General features: G+C 42.7%; 1 protein-coding gene across 8 annotated transcripts in view; it reads right to left on the bottom strand.

Moving 5' to 3' along the window:
• Positions 1 to 14,037, bottom strand: part of EBF2 (EBF transcription factor 2) — a 198,812-nt gene that overhangs the window by 106,783 nt on the left and 77,992 nt on the right. The window lies entirely within an intron of this gene.

Raw genomic sequence — 14,037 nt, 5'->3', positions numbered from 1 at the left:
CATGGGTCCTTGGAATTTAAATATCTCCCCTCCCCCCCCCCCTCCCCCCTTTCCAGAAGGTCCCTGGCTGCTGAGGCGGGTAACCAAACCACTTTTGGCCACTGCCCCAAACATCTCATCCACATGGTTCAAAGGGGAACAAAGGTAACCATCAATGACACTTTATTCATTGCTGCATCTGAGTATTGATGTGCAGGAGTAAGATTTACTAGTGCTAAAGGAATAAGAAAAAGATTGAGTCTCCTTTCAGGATGAATGGGTTAAAGTCTGTTAAACCACTGACCCAGGGTCAAAGATGTCACCATAACTGTTCATTAACTGCCTCAGGCATAGAACCACAATCTTGAATTTGGGCAACCTTCAGGCAATCTTTAATGCCTTGGTGCTCCAAATTGTACCAGAAATGCATAATTCAGAGGCCAGTTAACAAATGAGGTCAGTTCTCCACAATGTTAACACAAATTGACAAGAAAAAACTAGAATAAAAATTACGTGTAACTCAAAGAAAATGAAAATAAAAGGGTTTTTTCTCCACCTACCCCCACATGGAGTTCATATCCCAGCCCAGGACAAAGCAGTTTTTACAGATTTTCAAAAGAAAAAAAAAAAAATCTCTGAGTATGCTGTATGCCTTTCTCCCCAAATGAAAGCCATGAATAGATGCTGTTTCCCTAATCTGTCTGATTTGGAAATTATTTGGCATTTTTAGAAATTAATTTTTCCAGACAATTAAATTAGCTGGTAATTTGATATCACCATCTTATGTCATTATATAGAACACATGCTGAAATGACACACAATCCCATTTTCATTTATTATTTTTGCAAATTCAGCGCTCATAAAAAGGTGTTGGATTGACTGTGCCAGCAGCTAGAATCTTCCTTCCTAGCTGGGAGAGCTAGGTTACGTGAGCTGGGAGAGGAGTGGTTACGTGAGCTGAAGTCCAGGCCCATCCAGGCTGGAATTACCAGCTATGAGAGCAAAAGCAAGTCCCACGTCACACAGTCCTTTATTCCCTGCTCCAGAATCCTAGTTGGCCCATCCAAGTGAACATGATAAATGGAGCCACCACTGGATAGAATCCACCCCCTCACTTCCCAATGGCCACCTGGTATTTCTATGATGCCTGTGTCCAAAGAATTTTTAAACACTTTCCAAGTCATCCAACTCAGTTCTCCAACCCTTTCAGACAAAGACAGACCTTTGAAAACCTGGAAATTCACTTGGGAGGAGTGAGAACACACACACTTTACTACAGCAGAAATGAGTGAGTTTTTACTTCTGTTCAGCCTCTAAGGGTGAATTGTTATGTTCTACCAAGAGCAGAGTAAGGTTGAAGATTTCACTGGGCTCTATAGGTCCCTAGGAAGAAATTAAAGCATGAAGTGTTTCATGGGTAAATAAAGGCACAGAAAAGAGAAGCAATGGCTTCCAGCATGTACCCTAAGACAAAAAGGCAAGGTCAAAACTGACATTCAGAATTCATCAGAAATGATGAATACTTGTTTAATCATTCTTAATATGAACACTTTGAAGAGTATTTGAAGGGGGCTCTGTTAATAATTATACCAGGAAAACAGGCACATAATCCAGCCCTGTCCAGGGCTACCTGAGGCATGTGCTCACCCTGTAATGCAGAATTTATAATCCAGCTGGGCAATCATTAGGTTAAAAACTATTACAAATAACTTCAGCCTTTTGGCTCTTCCCCAGTCTGCCATGTTCACTCCTTCTGCAGGCTTTGTTAATCTTTCCCCAACTCCCTGCCTAGAGTAAGTATCCTCCCTAACCTGCCCTTCATCTAAGCAAATCTTATGCTTTATTTAAAACCCAAATGAACGTCCATCTCTCCCACACAGCTCTTTCTGCCTACTCCAACTCCTTCTACTCTTTCTCCATTCTGAATTTTAAAAAATATTTATTGTATGTATCATATAACATAGCACTGACCTACAAAATACTTTAAATTTTTTCCTACTTGCTCTGTAAGTATGAAGTTCTTTTTTCCAATTAGTCTTTAAGTCCCTGGAAGGCCGAGATCTTTCTTGTGCTGCTCTTGCATCCTCCATTGGACAGCCTCACAGATGATTCAGGAAGTTAGGGTAGGAAAACAAACAAACTTCAAAAAGAATGCCCAGTCAAGTTGTAGCTCAAGAACCTGGGATCTCCCAGCCCTGACATAGTCGGGGATAGAGTCCGTTGCCCTGTGCTTCTATGGGACCTTGTACAATTCACCTCATAGCACACACATTGTAGTATTTCTTTACTGTAATAATTGGATGGTAATGACTTATTTACTTAGCTGTCCATTACTATATTGAGAAGCTCTAGAGGGCAGGAACTCTGTTGGATTATCATATCCTCAATACATATCCATGATACAGCATAGACACTGAGTAAATATTGGTTGAATGAATGATTGAAGGAAGGAATGAACACATGATTTTCCTTAAAGTAATAAAATAGGCATTTATTGGATTTAATCAAGTTACTAAATTTAGTTAGAAGAGAAAAGACAGAATCTTCTCTTCCCTAGAAGAGAAGAGACAAGTCATAAGAAGTAGACTGGGATGTATGGTTGATTCCTGTCTTCTGCTTGCCTTGCAGACTGGCTAGCAGAACCTGTTTCATTGGCTTTACAGCGCCATACCACGTGGGAGAAAAGACACTGGATTCAAAGCCAGGGCAAGTACTTTGGGGACTGCCTTTCATTGAGTCTCTGTATCACCACCAGCAAGACATTGTGCTTTGGACTTCAGATTCTCCATCAGAAATAGGGGAAGCCTGGCCCCAAAGACTATAGAAGCCCCCTCTAGCCCCAGAGCTCACTGGGCCAGAAGCCCACTCACTGAGCACTCCTCCAGGTAAATGGTGATTCCCACACAGGATAACACACCAGCAGGGCTGGACACACAAGGGCTCCTGCTCTCCACAGTCAGGGATTGACAGCTTAGCAGACAGAACCTCTGATTCTCCCTTCAGCTGCTTCCCTGTGGGAAAGTGAGCCTCACAGTAGCACATTAGGTTGCATATTAAACAGATGGGATGCAGATTTGAGACCTCTTAAAGGCTGGGGCTTTTTCTTTTTCTTTTTTTTTATAAGCTGCTGTCAAGGTGTGTTAGTATCTCTTTATTTAAACAACCTCCCTAGTCTTGGTACACAGAGCTGGGACTCAAAAAAAAAATTGAGTAGAATAATCTATCATGCTAGCAACATAATTATAAGAACATATGTTAGCTCGAACTAGCTATATTCTAGTCATAGTAAGGGTAAGTGTGGGAGAGAGAAAGATGGCAGGAGTGTCTCAAAATAGTTCAGGCGGAGGAAGAGTGATATTGGGATATATGGAAACCCAAACTGCTTTCCGGAAGCCTCCATTGTGGCACCCAGAGGGCTGTCGGCAGTGGATGCTGGCTATTAAATGCAGCTATCTGGGTCTGGAGTTCCAGCAGATCTTGCTGCTGGGTGGCCCTACCTGAGTGCACAGGCCTGGGGAGCTGTGTGTTCCTGCTCCCCACCCCGACCCCCCCACCACCTCCATCTCTCTCCATCATCAGGTGTACAGATAGTACAAGTCCAAGGAGAAAGATCCCCAAGAGGCAAGGGCAACCAGTCTTGGTTCTCACAAATGTCTCATACTTTGAAGTGCTAAAGAAAAACATCCATACATTTTGACACCTTCCTCAAGGGAGTCAATAGGAAAAATATATAATATATGCCGTTTCCACTGTGTCTTCCTCTCTACTCATCTAGATTTTACCTGCCATTCAAGGCCTGACTCAAATCTCCCTTCTCATTGACACCCACCTCCAGCCGTCCCCAACTCCTCGCCTAAGGAACTCCTGCTCATCCTGCAGGGGAGCCTTTCCTACGCCCTACCCTAGTTTGGGTCTCCTGGTTATTTGCTGCCACAGCACCCTGCAGTTCTGGATGATACTAATACCCATTGCACTTTTAATTATACCCTGTCGGTCTTCCCCAAATGGATTGCAGCCCCTGCGAAGGTAGGAGCTGTGCCTAATTTCTTAAGCACAGTGACGGCTGTGCTGGCTCTGGGAGCTGGGGTCTCCGTGCTGAGGATGCAGACACAGCATGCCAGCCTGTGAGACAGCTGTAAACAAGGTGCCCTGAGAAGTGAGAACTGCCGTAGGCTGGGAAGATCAGAGAAGGCTTGCGGAAGACAGCCCAGCGCGCATCCCCAAGAAAGGCTTCAGGCTGCAGCAAAATGGAGAAATTGGACCAATCACTGCCAGCAGAGAGAACTAAGGCTCCATCATACCTAGCCTAGCTGAGGCAGGGACCAGGCCCATGGTTGCGGAGGGTGAGGGTGGTGTTTCCCTCGCAAGAACTAGGGGCTGGGGCAGGGTCCTGACGCAAAGGGCAGATGTCCTCAAGTTTGTGCTCTAGAAAGTTTATTTTTGAGGCAGAAGAGCATGGACACTGGCTGCAGGCCATTATATTTGTCATAGTGAGACACAAGAGCCTAAATCAGTGGAGGCCTTGGGAATGGAGAGGGGGATGAAATTCCAGAAACACTTTGTGAGACTCGAAGCATTTTGGGGTCTTAAAAAGCTGAGGGCCTAATAGAAATTTAATAAACATTTGCCAACCTATAAAATACATATACTCACATGTCTAGGAAAATACAAGAATGAAAATGGATTATGAAAATATTTTAAAACATTGTAATTTTAACACACTTTCCATATTTTTAGATAGTCCCTTGAAGTTGTTAAAAGGACAAGAAATAAAGGATATGAAGGAAGAAAAAAAGAGAGCGCTCAGTTGAGTTAACCCTTATAAGCTTAATATTTGCAAGCACAAGCCACATTCAAGGGCACTTTCACCTAAACTATTCCCATTGAAACTGGAGCCCTTTAAAAGCTGTGATTTTGGTACATTGAACTGCTACCTTCTGATTTTGGTGAGTACTGATACAAAATTAAGGTACTGATATACCTTTCCTTCCCTAGAAAGCATGAGACCGAGTGGTAGGATGTGCCCGTAGGTCTGCAGATGGATGGGGAAAGGAAAGCCATGATTTCTGACCCAGGAACATCAGAGAAGGTGGAAGGACAGAGGTGGAGCCCTACATGGGAACGGGTGGCACAGCTGTGACAGGGAAGCTTTCATGGTCACCTGCTCTCCAGTTCTCACCTAAGATTCATTTTAAACGCTAACATGTAAATGGTATTCTTTCTCAAGATGACACACCATCAGAACTGAATGTAATCTGGACTATTAGGTCAACAACACTGATAAAAAGCACATGATATCTGGGCTTATCCCCAAGGAAACACTGCTGTCCATCAAGTGGAGATGAAAGGAAGAAGTCCAGATTGATATATTATCCACCGCCATTCATGTGCCCATATCCATATTGATACATTGGAAATATTGCCAATGACCATGTTTATGGCTATATCTTCCGCTGCTCTTACAGCACAGGATACAGGTGGTCAAGGCACACATCAAAAAGCCCTCACTTTCCCTCTTTGAAAGAAAGGTAACAGTAGGACTTTCTTTCCAGACAGCCTTCCTGCCTTGCAGCACCTTACCTCTTCGCTAAAACTGCCACCTCACTTCCAAGAGCAAACTTTTCTGCCCTACAGATGATAAAAATGATGCCGCTTGGTACAAGATAATCCGAGATATTCTGCACCACATTTTCACACGTATTTCTTCACAGGCATCTCATCAGAGAAATGGGGATCTCTGAGAGTCCCTGGGAAGCTACTATTGGTCCTGTTTGGATGGCAAAGTGTCCCTGTCCAGCTTCACCCTCCTGTTTCAAAGTCAGAGACCTTTCCACTCCCCCATGGGTCCCCCCCTTCGCCATCCCCACTGCTTCCCATCCCCACTGCCTATGGAGCACTAATATCTGGCCGGGTCTCCTGCATTATTTAATTATGTTCACGACTGGACAAGGAATAGAAGAGAGCAGGATACAACCAATCCTGCCAGATGGGGGCAGGAGTGGCGAGTGGGACAGAACCAAAGTGCCCAGACCTCCCTCCACAGCCCACAGAGAGCATGATCAGTAGGCAGGGTCAGAGCTCCTGGCTGCACGTCCTCCTATGGACTCCCCAGACAGACTCAAACTTGCACAATGACTCTCGCTCTCCAGAGAAGGCGCAGTCATTTCTAACTAAAGATGATGCAGTCCCTGAGCAGATCCCAAATGGAGACTCGCACCTGGCTTCAGCCTGCCTCGCACCACCTAGAGCCTCCCGACAGAAACAGCCCCATCGGCCCAGAGCAGGAAAAGGTAAAAGTAAATAAACGCTGCCTTAATCTCTCCCATAGATTGGAACAATCTGAACCAACCTGTAATTTCATCCAGACATGCGGGGAGAATAATTTTTAAAGCTTTGCTGAATAAATGCACCTCCCTCATTATGATTTCCCCGGCATGTTTTTTTCTTCCTGCCCCCTTCTCCATCTGCACTTTATTCAATGAACACATCTGCATTCCTTCTCTCTCTTTTTTTGGCCAGAAACTCTATACAACCTTATCACTGACACCTCTCTGCAGTTTCAAATTCCAACTTTGTGCCAAATCCCCATTTCCTGCTGCTTAATTTCCATTCATTTACTCTTGTTTTTGCTTCTTCTGCCATTCCCAGCATGGACCAGCTCCAGCCCAGCTTCTTCTAATTTTTTAAGGAAGGCTCCCCATCGAGTGCTATTGGAATCTGAGCCTGCACTCCATGCCAGTGACTGGCCATTGTTTATACTACCTAACGACAGTTGCCAATACGACTGCTTCTTTCTCTTTCTTTGTTTCACTCCCTGAGTGTGTATACTAAGGCCCAAGAGAACTTTTCCCCACATATGGTGACCCAGTAGGTCTGGTTTTATTATTACTTCAGTAGACTCTGAAGTAGCCTCTTTCCATCTTTTTTTTGAGAGGAAAAATGAAAGAAAATCGAGTCTGGGAGCTTTGTTTACACTGCCATTAGTAGCACACTCAGTCCCAGCCCATGCTAACCTGCTGTAAGGACTGGGTCCTTGGGAGTATCATCAAGTTAGGCTCGGGAAAAAGACATGGGAGGGGTGCCTGGGTGGCTCAGTCGGTTAAGCGTCCGGCTTCAGCTCAGGTCATGATCTCATGGTTCATAGGTTCGAGCCCTGCATCTGGCTCTGTGCTGACACCTAGCTCAGAGCTTGGAGCCTGTTTCAGATTCTGTGTCTCCCTCTCTGACCCTCCCCTGCTCACTTTCTCTCAGTCTCAATCTCTCTCTCTCTCAGAAATAAATAAAAACATTTAAAAAAATTAAAAAGGAAAAAGACAAGGGAAAGGTGCTGGGGGCCAGGGGGTGGGGATAAGCTGAGGCCAAACTTTACAGAAATGTGGAGAAATCACCACTCAGTTATTTCTCGGGTTCAAGGATGTCTTGTTAAGATTGTTTGGCAAAGCCAGGAGCACCCTCAGGTTGGTTTCCTGGCTTCCAGTGATAGAGCTCTTGCTTAAAATAAGCTCTTCTAAGCAAATAAATTGTGGTATGAGAAGGTGATCAATATTTTTCTTCCCACAGAGGGAAGGATCCTGGTCTCGTGTTTGAAGTTTTGTTTTTTATTTTATTCTTCCTAAATTTCTCTGTTCGTCACACCAGAGCCATTTCGCCATCAGCCCAAGCATCTCTACCCCCAGGCTATTTCCCATTTTTTCCCCACTGGGTTTCATTACCTACATCTCTGTAGCCCCATCTAAAACATGGCATCCAAAATGGAAGGATGAGAGGTCAAGAACCAGGATGCCTGTAGCAAGTGTCACCAAGAAGCAAGAAAAGAGAATCATCAGTTATATATGCTTAAGGGACACCAACCAGTCCTAACTGTCTCTGCAACAGACCCTAAAGTATAGACCAGTCTCCCTGAAATCCTGCCATATTCCCGCCTTTGGCCTCCTGATACAAAGATTCTCCTGTATGGCATTCCTTCTCTAAAGCTGCAGTTAGAATATTCTGTATCAAAAGGAAATCTCCATCCCACAAAGTTTGAAATGTTTTCAGACATATTCTCTCTTTCCCTAGCTTGCATAGCAACAATATTACTTCTTAGGAGAGCAAAAGTAAGGTGCTGTTTTACGACACGGATGTGCCTGTAAAACATTACCTTTTGTTGATCTACTTTATTCTTACTTAAGAGCAAAGTCATTTTTCCAGTAGAGCACAGTTGGGTAACCTCTTAACCCAACTCGGGCCAACAGTCTCTCAAGTGGTATAACTCACACTTGTATAATGCTAAAGACTTGAAAGCATTTCTCCGATTTTTAAGAAGTGAGTTGGGGCACCCAGGTGGCACAGTCAGTTAAGCGTCTGACTCTTGATTTCAGCTCAGGTCATGATCTCAAGGTCATGGGATAGAGCCCTGAGTCTGAAGTAGTGCCATACTCAGCATGGAGCCTACTTGAGATTCTCTCTCCTTCTCCCTCTGCCCCTCCCCTGCTCACACTATCTCATAACTATCTAAATAAATGAATGAATGAATAAATAAATAAATAAATAAATAGTGTGAGTGTGTGTGTGTGGTCGGTCCTTGTCGAAAACAGGAATAATAATTAGGTAATAATGCTCCATTCTGCAGAAAAGAAACCAACAGTTCAGGGTTGTATCCAAGGTGAAATACACATAAATAATCCAAATTCCTGGTTTCTGGTAGAGCTACCTTTCAACCCATCTATAACCCTGAAGCAATGATCTTCAAGCATCTCAGGTGGAAAGTGAGGGACTGGTGACTCAGGGATTATGACCATCCCCCTTTACTTTGTTCCTCCAGTGCTGGGGTCTCCATGCCATGACAAGTAGATTCAGCCCTTTGCTCAGTCACGTAGGAGTATTCAATACCATGGCCTGAGTGAGTTCCTGAGTGAAGGAAAGTCTATCATCAGATGGGCAGTCTATTTTTAAAGAAGTGGGATTCCAACCAGAAGAACCAATTCCACGCCTCAGGCCAGCTGTGGCTCTCTTCACAGAGCTCAACACGAGGTTCTTAAAGCTAGCTTGTAAAATATGCAGTACCGCTCATTCGTTGTCCCAACCAAGGCGAAACCACTGCCTCTGACAACAAACTTCACGTAAAAAAAAAACAAACAAATAGATGGCCAGGTTAAATATTCATCAGATTTTGCCTGTGTAGTAAATGAATGAGGAATTAATATCATAAGGGTATCATTTGTTACATCAACAGCCAAGATGAACCCCATTGGAAAGGTTCAGTTTACTGTAAAATTTCTTCATTGCTGGGGGATACGTGTAGGTGCCTATCACAACAGATGAATCAGTAAAAGAACTGATCCCCTGAAAATATTTTCCATGTTCAAGAGCCTTTATTCTTTGATGCTGTTCCTTCCCTAAAGCATCATCAAAAAGTCTCCAAAGAGCTGGGTATGTTGGGTTGGTCAGATTCTTTCTCCTAGCAAAGACTCACTGGTAGCTACTTCAGAAAGCCAGAGTAGAATATGTAATTAATTAAATTCACTAAAATATATCTTCCCCACTTCTTTGAGTTCCCCAATTTTAGACTCTTAAAACTACGGGTGAAGATGGTGCTACTGGTACATGCACAAATATATAAATGTAAATATATATGTATATATCCACATATGAATTTTTCATTATATTATTCTTTTTACTTTTATGTGTACTTGAAATTTTCCATAAGAGAAAGTTTAAAATTTAAACTTAAAAGATAAAAATTCAATTCCCCAGGAGTAAATAAAATGAATTTTATAACTTGATAATGATGGAACATTTCAAGTAATCAACATGGAGACTCTTCCTCATTATACTGCTTTTCCTGAACTTCTCTCAACTTTTTTCACAGAAAAGAGTCATAATGAGTCTTTTTAGAAAGGTCCATGCACCAGGGCAACATACAGTTGAAAATGGGTGGGAGGTGAACCAAATGGTATTGTATGATATCCCTCAGATGGAAAATGCATTTGCCATTATCCTTATGAAGTTAAAAGCTCATTTTTAAATAATCTTTCTGTCGATTACACCCTCTCCAAACCGTCCTTAGAAAATTTTAAGCCAAAGCATATTTTCCATAATTCTAAAATGTCCTTCCTAGCCATTGCTGGATGGACCTGGGCATAAGGGATATGAATTCTCCGGAGTAGCCACATTTAAATACATATAATAAAGGGGGAAGGATGTGCATTCTGAATGCCAAATACAAATCCTATTTGTTTTCTGCTCCATTCAAACACATATTGTAAGTTACTGTGTTTACACATGGTGGGTAAAACAAAGACACAAGAAGGTGGCCCAAATTTTGGTTCTAAGTCCTATGCAGGACCCACTTTCTTGAGGATTGTAAGCAATCTGAGTGCAGGGTGTTGGTAGTATTAGCTCACTGATGCACCTGGTTTCCCCTGGAACCCAGTTGCAAGCGGGCTATTATGGATAACAAGTTAGTCCCAGGGTAACAGGCCCCTCCAGAAGCGAGAAGCATTGGCCTCAATGTAAATATCCTGGGTCCCAAGGGACAGCAAGCCCTTCGGATCAGCTTCTAACTATTATCCAGACATAACTGAATCTAGCCTCTGAACCGAAACCCATCCATCTATCATGGGTAACACCACACATTTTCTTGGATCCACACAGCCTGACTCCCCCCCAAAAAAAAATTCCAGCAAGTGTGTGACATCAACATGTTTTCCTCAGCTAACAAGCTTCTCTATTCACCAGCAGCCAAAAATTTTAAGTGGCTCTTAAACAAAGACAGTCCAACAAAGAATAATGATGTCAAACCCAAGCTGCAGCTCCGTGGTGTGAACACAGAATCTACAGAACTCGAGTTAAAAATGATTTACACACAGTTTGATCAGAGTCAGATGTAAAATGGTATCTTACTGGAGACAAGCCAGTGGCTATCAATCCGAATCCCCTACAACAAGTGATGTCATTAGTCAGAATCAATACATTATGGAGACAATTTTCTCTTCTTGTCTCTTGGCCCAGGGAATTTTCTGAGTTGCGTTTCATCACTAGATTGCAAGGCACTCCTATTACAAAGTGGCTGACAGGCATCGCAACCAGGACTCGCTCACATGGTTCTTCTGGAGGAACAAGGGAAAAGTTAAAAAAACAAATCCAATGAGACATTGGGAGACTGAGAATAATGAGTCTAAGGTCTTTGTTGGCAGGTCCAGTTTGAACTTGTCTAGCGCATTCCTGTTGTTTGATCCCTTTTAAGGTCGTGACTTTGGATTCTCAGGTGTAAGAAAAACATTAGGGAAAATGCTTGGTTCCACATCTCCACTGGAAGGAACGACCTCATCACCTTGGCTTAGCCACTACTTAGAGAAAATATCTCGCTGATGGAGTCCAAGACTTCCAGTCTTTGGCTTTGGCCTCTATGCCCTCGTTTTTCTCCTCTGTAACACCAGACAGCCCCCATTTACCCGAAAGACCTCCACGTCCATGCTCTCTTCTTTAAACCCTGAAAACTGGCCAGGATGTGGCCATGTCATATGAGGGTAGTTCTGTGAGATCCTTCCCAGATGTCAACATGTAGACAGTACTTTTTCCATCATTAATGCTGTCAAGGACCTCTGGCCTCATAGCCTTGGTACCATCTTGTAGGACCTTCCAAAGCTCTCTTAAAGGCATGACAGAGAAGAAGAATGAGAACACAGGAAAATTAAAGGAAATTAGACTCTTGTTTCCTTATTGCCTTCAAGCTCTTCCTAAAGAAAAATTCTCTATTCAGTCCCATGTGCAACTCCAACACAGGATATTTTTCCAGCTCACTGGTATTTCATAAACACCATTTGTTGTCATGTGGTTAAATTAAAACTGAGGATATCAAACATCAAACAGTATGTTAATGTCAAGTATGCTTGAATAAATAGTAAGAGTTCAACTGAATGGAATATGTGGATTGCTAGCTAATTAAGCAAGAAGCAGGTGTGAAAAAAATCTAATTTAGGCAATTTTTTATAATTAATAATGTTTACTTGTAGTACCCTTCTAATGGGGCTCTAGTTTAGCCTCTTGTGAATTGCTAGGAGTTTACTCCAGTATTTTAAAATTATAATTGAATGGATAATTTTACGAGATATCAGGTTTCCTTGCTGATGGTGAAGTGCAGTGTACATAGAAGGTTCCTGACGGTACTTTGTATCAATAGGATCAATTAGCAAATCACCCCCAGCAATTAAAACTTAAAACACACACACCTAAAAGTGCCCTTGTGAACTCCGGCACCAGTGGAGGTAGAAGGGAGCTTGGATGAGCCAATTTGAATGACAATACAATACCTATTCAAACGGACTATTGGACATAGATGGTGAGGGCTTTGGTGAATGTCTGCAAAGAGCAGTGACAGCACATTTTGTTACAATTAGGTACAAAATATTAAGATCATATCTAAACTGTCCTGGCAAATTGCATACCAGCAATCAATTAATCCAAGTATACATTTAAAGTCGGTTTTCTTTCCAAGAAGCCAAATGGAAGTAGAGGAGGAGAAAATATCCACAGATGTGAAAATAGACCTGGAATATTTCATGGACGTGACATATCTACTGCATTTAATTAAAAGAAGAATGTATGAGAACAATGTATCCTTCTCAATCCGGGTCGAGGGAACAAAACAGGACTGGATTAGATAGGACAACTGTAATCTCTAGAGAAAGTCCCATGTTTAATGGGAGCGCCACATGTTTGATATGTAGGGAAGTAAGTGGGTGTCCTGGACACCGTCCACTATTCATCATAATACCACAGCCCTGTTCATTCCCAGAGAGGAGACTTAAAACCATGAAACCATATGTAGAATATTAAAAATCATTTAACGTTAAAATACACATTATGAAAGCATGTAGTTTGGGCAAGGCTACAGTCCAAGAAAGCTCTGAGAAATCTCCAGCTCAGGAGATAATGGTTGTAAAGGTAAACACACATACGCACACGCACATGCACACACACAGAATTTCACAGCAACCTGGTTCTCATCTCTGCAGTGTTACTTTTTATCACTCTGTTTTCCTTACTGATTTCTGTAGTGAGATCAGTATTAATAATTGATGGAGCAATGATACCTGGAGCATCAGTGCATTAATTTATAATTAAAGATGAGAAACACCAGCTCCTCTCCCACTACCCATCATTTGGTGTGTGTATATATATATATATGGCAGATACTAAATTGTTTCTCAGACAGAGTCAATAACCTTACTGTATTTTCATGGTCTTTTCATTGCCCCTGAATTAATCACAGACCTGCCCCTAACCACACAGAATTTTATTTCCCATAAGAGCGATGTTTACGTTGGTTTACTTTGTTGGAACCCAGAGTACTTATTCAGTCTACAAAGATTTAGTGTAACAGACTTTGTTAAGCAACGTTAAAAGCGCTCCCTGACAGATCTTGTCTTATATTGCTTTGCTTCTACGCAGATTCTGTGTGCTTTCGATGTCATCCAGCTCTCCGGCAAGGCCAATGCTAAGGCCAGCTCCAGTTGCGTGGAAATGCCAACAACGCCTTTGGAGACAGACAGTTCTATTTATTTTCCTCCATTGCCAAAAATAGAATATGAAGTGAAAAGTGAATGTCACAAACCTGAGCATGTACCCAGGGAGAAACCCTCTTTGTCAACTTTTATCAGGAGATGACAGACACCAGAGATGGGACTGACTCCAACCATCAGTACTTCCAATCTTACCATTCCAACTCAAAATAGGACAGACAATGTCGTAAAGGTTACCAGAGGAATTAGAGCCCCCTGGTCAAAGCGACCCACCTCATTCCCCATCCCATCCACAAATTCATTGTAGGACCTCAGTCTCCCTGGTTGGAGGATGGGAGGATATTTACTAGAAGGGCAAATATCAGATCGAGTGAAGCAGAGAGAAATCCAGAGGTCTATACCGGACCAAGAGCTGCACAGCCATGATTTCCCGTGACAGGGCATTAGCCAAGTGTCTTCTGCCCTCAGCTATACTTCCTGCAGTTGGCCAGTATGCTCTGGACATGGCATAACTCCTTCAAGAATAGCTACATGGGAAGGAGTTTCACATCCC

Source organism: Crocuta crocuta, unplaced genomic scaffold (genome assembly GCF_008692635.1).
Source record: "Crocuta crocuta isolate KB4526 unplaced genomic scaffold, BGI_CrCroc_1.0 scaffold395, whole genome shotgun sequence".
Classification (NCBI taxonomy): Eukaryota; Metazoa; Chordata; class Mammalia; order Carnivora; family Hyaenidae; genus Crocuta; species Crocuta crocuta.
This window is presented reverse-complemented; position numbering and strand designations above follow the sequence as displayed.